Source organism: Pseudophryne corroboree, chromosome 3 (assembly GCF_028390025.1).
Source record: "Pseudophryne corroboree isolate aPseCor3 chromosome 3, aPseCor3.hap2, whole genome shotgun sequence".
Classification (NCBI taxonomy): domain Eukaryota; kingdom Metazoa; phylum Chordata; class Amphibia; order Anura; family Myobatrachidae; genus Pseudophryne; species Pseudophryne corroboree.
This window is the reverse complement of record NC_086446.1, coordinates 341241229-341247228: the sequence shown is the minus strand read 5'-3', so window position 1 is coordinate 341247228 and position 6000 is coordinate 341241229.

Below are 6000 nucleotides of genomic sequence, written 5' to 3'. Positions count from 1 at the left end.
TAACCAGGATTCACGGGTGGTCAATCTGTTGAAATCAGAGCACTACATTTTAGCCACCGTGCTCGATCCTAGGTTTAAAGCCTACGTTGTATCTCTCTTTCCGGCAGACACAAGTCTGCACATGTTCAAAGACCTGCTGGTGAGACACTTGTCAAGTCAAGCGGAACGTGACCCGTCAACAGCTCCTCCTTCATATTCTCCTGTCACGATCCGGGTATCTGGACGCCATTACTTACCCTTCAGATGCCTCCTAAGGCGGGCTCAGCGTTCCAGGACCAGATTCCGCTGTTCCTGAGTTTCCACATGCAGAGTGTCAGAGTGGTGTTTTCATCAGCCGCGGCCTCCGCTGTGCCCGCGTGGTTAAATGTGCATCTATCAGCCTGGCGTCTCCTGTCTCCGGTGGCCGGCGCCGCCATTACTGTTTCCCAGACCACATGGATTACAAACCAAACTTCCCTCCAAGTGTCTGCATGGGCGCAGCCATCTTGGATTCTGTCATCTGATCATTTCCACCAATCTGCTGTTTGTATTGTTGATTTGCATAATTGCCTAGCCAACCCCTTCCTTGCTGCAGGTATAAGTAAGCTGTGCCTGAGCAAGGAAGACGTCAGTGCTTTGGTTGTCAAACCTAGTTCCTGTTTGTCTCTCTTCTATGATTGTCTTCCAGGTTCCAGCTCCTGTCTCAAGACTTCCACCATAGAGACCCGCACCAGCATTCCACCTGCGGTGTAGCCTGACTCTCCAATCCATTGTGGATTCATCTGTTTCCAGCTACAACACTACCTGCTTCCAGCCTCAGCTTCCAGCAGAATACAGCTTCCCTTAAAGGGCCGGTGTCCTTTCTACACTTTACCACTCTCCACCGGAATTATTATTTCTCCGCTCTCAAGTTCTACATTTCAGTTCACATTTCATCGCTCCCAAAGTTCATTTATTATTTAACTGGTTCCAGCCAGTATCCACTCCGTGCTAACAACAGTCTGGTTCCAGCCAGTATCCACAGCAGCTGTTTTACCTTCAGCAACCCAGCTCTTCCTGGAACACCAGCTGGTACAATCCTGGGTTATCTCCATTGCTACAGCCGGGCCTGGTAAGGACTTTCCATCTAGAAGATCATAAGAACTATCTCACACTACCAGTGCCCTGTGGCTCCTGCCATGCTGTAGTACTCAGGAACTGTATTTATTCTTTGCTGACTTTTACGTTTTCCTTTATTGCTGCTGTGATGCGGAGTTGTCATAATAAACATCATTGACTTTTATCTAAGTTGTCGTGGTCACGCCTTCGGGCAGTTATTATTCATGTTACTTACATGTCCAGGGGTCTGATACAACCTCCCAGGTTCCGGTACATCTCAGCCCCTACAACTGAGGCTGCCTCCCGTCAGCTCAGGCCCTCAGTTGTGACATCTCCCGCAACTGGGGCTGCGAGGAAAAGGCTAAGAATTCCAAGCCCACCCACTGGCGGTGATGCAGGGCAGTCTGGAGCGAGTGCTGACATCTGGTCCGGACTGAAGGACCTGCCAACGATTACTGACATGTCGTCTACTGTCACTGCATATGATTCTGTCACCATTGAAAGAATGGTGGAGGATTACATGAGTGACCGCATCCAAAAAGGCACGTCAGACAGTCCGTACATATACTGGCAGGAAAAAGAGGCAATTTGGAGGCCCTTGCACAAACTGGCTTTATTTTACCTAAGTTGCCCCCCCCTCCAGTGTGTGCTCCGAAAGAGTGTTTAGTGCTGCCGGTCACCTTGTCAGCAATCAGCGTACGAGGTTACTTCCAGAAAATGTGGAGAAGATGATGTTCATCAAAATTAATTATAATCAATTCCTCCATGGAGACATTCACCAGCAATTGCCTCCAGAAAGTACACAGGGACCTGAGATGGTGGATTCCAGTGGGGACGAATTAATACTCTGTGAGGAGGGGGATGTACACAGTGAAAGGGGTGATGAATCGGACGATGAGGAGGAGGTGGACATCTTGCCTCTGTAGAGCCAGTTTATGCAAGGAGAGATTGATTGCTTCTTTTTTTGGTGGGGGCCCAAACCAACCAGTCATTTCAGCCACAGTCGTGTGGCAGACCCTGTGGCTGAAATGATGGGTTTGTTAAAGTGTGCATGTCCTGTTTATACAACATAAGGGTGAGTGGGAGGGCCCAAGGACAATTCCATCTTGCACCTCTTTTTTTATTTTTGTATTTATCTCTGCATCATGTGATGTTTGGGGCTAATTTTTTTAAGTGCCATCCTGTCTGACACTGCAGTGCCACTCCTAGATGGGCCAGGTGTTTGTGCCGCCTACTTGGGTTGCTTAGCTTAGTCATCCAGCGACGTCTGTACAAATTTTAGGACTAAAAATAATATTGTGAGGTGTGAGGTGTTCAGAATAGACTGGAAATGAGTGGAAATTATGAATATTGAGGTTAATAATACTATGGGATCAAAATTACCCCCAAATTCTATGATTTAAGCTGTTTCTGAGGGGTTTTTGAAAAAACAAAAAAACACCCGAATCCAAAACACACCCGTATCCGACAAAAAATTTTCAGGGAGGTTTTGCCAAAACGCGTCCGAATCCAAAACACGGCCGCGGAACCGAATCCAAAACCAAAACAAATTTCCGGTGCACATCTCTAGCAAGGACCCTGAGACAGTAGATCTGAACATTGAGGGAGTAGGAATGGAGCATCCATCGACAACCTCTGCAGATCTGTGTACCAAGGTCTTCTGGGCCAAGCCGGAGCTATTAGTATCACGGCCCCCCTTCCTTGTTTTGCCTTTCGCATCACCCTAGGCAGGGCCGGCTCTACCATTAGGCAGCTTTAGGCGGCTGCCTAGGGGCGCCGGCCACTGAAGGGCACCACTGAATTCATTTATCAAAAAAATTAAGGATGTCTCTGTATGCGGGTCAGTAATGAACTTTCAGATGTAGGCATGGAACACAATAACAAATATATGATGCCAGAATCCCGACAGCCGAGATCCAGAATGTATGCCGGGGAGGGTTAGGGTTATGCTGCGGGGAGTGTTAGGATAAGGATAAGGGGTAAGGTTAATTAACTTCATTCAGAATGTTCGTATTATAATGGTCAGGATGCCGCTGTTGGTATTCTGACCGGCGGCATCCCATACCTAACCCCAATTAAATATCCCTACCAGACCCCATATACAGTATTACACAGACAGTATATAAAGGGCTTTTACAGTGAAAGTATAGTGTGAACAATTTTGTGACTGTTTACAATATATTTATTACTTCAAAAGTCCTTGAATGTTGACCCTTTTCACTGTCTACGTATAATGATGCAATTCACCCCAGCCCACCTAGTGGCCACATGCATCTCTCCTCCGAGAGGTGGTGGTGGTGGGGTTTGTAGGTTAGGGGGTGCTAGGCTGAAGCGTTGCCTAGGGTGCAGAGAGACCTTGCAGCGGCCCTGACCCTAAGTAACAGGGTGATTGGTGGAAACACATAGGCCAGACGAAAGTCCCATCTCACTGACAGGGCATCCACAAAGATTGCTTTGGGATCCTTTGTTCTTGACCCGTATGCGGGAACTTTGTTGTTCTGACGGGACGCCATGAGATCTATCTCCGGTAACCCCCACTTGTCTACCAGAATTTGGAAGACCTCGGGGTGTAAAGCCCATTCGTTTGCATGAATGGCGTGTCGACTGAGAAAATCTGCTTCCCAGTTTAGGACTCCTGGAATGAACACTGCAGACAAGGCTGGATGATGAATTTCTGCCCACTTTAACGTGTGACTTACCTCCTTTATTGCGTTTTGGCTGCGGGTTTCTCCCTGATGGTTGAGGTACACTACTGCCGTAGCATTGTCCGAGCGGATTTGGACTGGTTTCCCCTAAAGGCTGTCCTTTGCCTGAATAAGTGCCATGTATATGGCCCGAAGTTCCAATATATATATTGGCAGGCAACTCTCTTCCTTGGTCCACTGCCCCTGAAAGCAACTCCTTCATGACACTGCTCCCAAGTCCTAAAGGCTGGCATCTGTTGTCAGAATTTCCCAATCTGATATCCAAAAGGGTCTCTCTTTGTCCAGATGGGATGTTTGCAGCCACCAGGCTAGTGACCTCCTTACTTCCAGAGGAAGGACCATAGTCTGCGTTTTTATTGTCTGATGAAAACCATTCCATTTGGAAAGGGTCAGACGTTGCAGAGGCCTTAAGTGGAACTGAGCATACTCCACCATGTCGAATGTCGACACCATCAACCCCTTCACACGGATTGCTGCGTGAATGGATACCCTTTGACTGTATAGCAGCTCCTGAATCCTTAAACTGAATTTTGGATATTTTATTCAGAGGTAAAATTACTCTCTGAAGACTCAAATCCAACACAGCCCCCAAGTAAGTCATCCGTTGTGACAGAACCAGGGACGAATTTGCCCAATTTATGAGTTAACCATGTCTCTGCAAACAAGCTTTTGTCTGCCGCAGATGACACTAAAGCAATTCCGGAGATTGTGCCAGGGTTAATAAGTCGTCGAGGTATGGAACAATCCTTATCCCCTGCTGACGGAGATAAGATGCCATTACCACCATAATTTTGGTGAACACTCTGGGAGCTGTGGCCAGTCCAAATGGTAGGGCCTGAAACTGAAAATGCTGCTGGAGGATAGCAAACCTGAGATAGCGCTGATGGGACAGTGCTATAGGAGCATGAAGGTAAGCATCCTGGATATCCAGGGATACCATAAAATCCTCCGGCTCCATGACCAAAATAATGGAACGTAAAGTCTCCATATGAAACTGCGGAACGACTCATTTGGCTTCTGGACTAGAAACAGGTTGGAATAAAAACCTTGTCCTCATTGTGCAGGAGGAACTGGAATTATCACTCCTGACCGAAGCAACTTCTGAACTGGCTCTTGCAAAGCTCTGGCCTTCGTTTCCACTGAAGATGGGGTGGTATAAAAAACCTTTGAGGAGGGTGTTTCTTAAAAGCAAACGCATAACCGCTTCTTGCACCCAGGCATCTGTGGTAGACTGCTGCCAGATCTGTGCAAACTGAAGAAGTCGGCCTCCCACCCTGGGGTCCCCCAGGTGGAGGCCCGCACCATCAGGCTGATGGTTTATCTTCTAATTTGGAATCCGGACCTCTGGTAGCCCAATGCTTTTTAGTCTTACCAGACTTGTCAGATTGAGACTGTTTGCCATAACCCTTTCCTTTTGCTTTTCCTTGAGTCCGAAATGGCCGAAAAGCTGGAAATTTAGGCTTGGATTTATGTGTGGAAGGAAACTTTACTTTCTTGGAGTAGGCTTCTGACTCCAAAATACTGTTTAATTATTTACCAAAAAGAATATCTCCAGTAAAAGGTAAAGACTCCAGACCCTTCTTAGATTCTGAGTCAGCTTTCCATGTACGTAGCCAAACTGCTCTGCGAGCTGCTACTACTGAGGCTGATGCCTGAGAGGCAATTGTACCCATATCCAAGGCTGCTTCTTCCATAAAAATAGCTGCCTGTTTGATATGTGCAACATGGCATTTTTGCTCTCTAGATGCCATTGAAAGGTCATCCTCCAATGCATCAGCCCAGGCTGCCACTGCTTTTGCCATCCAAGCCGAAGCCATGGCTGGTCTTATGATTGCCCCAGACAAGGAGAAAATGGTTTTAAGAAAACCATCTATTTTCCTATCCGTGACATCATTTAATGATGTTGAAGGCAGAGGTAATGTAGATATTCGCACCAATCGGATGACATGCATATCTACTTTGGGAGCCACCTCCCTTTTTAATCAGTCCCCAGCCGAAAGAGTATAATGGAAATTCCATTTCCTTGGAATTCTAAAATTATTACTTGGTGTAACCCAAGCCTCTTGCATAATTTCCGTCAGCTGTTCTGACCCACGAAACTCAGTCCTAACTATTTTGGGACATTTAAACACAGGTGTCTTAGACATCTGTAGACTGTGAAAATGTTTCATGTCTATGTGATTTACTTACCACCAGCCTTTCAGCCTGTTTCTATTAG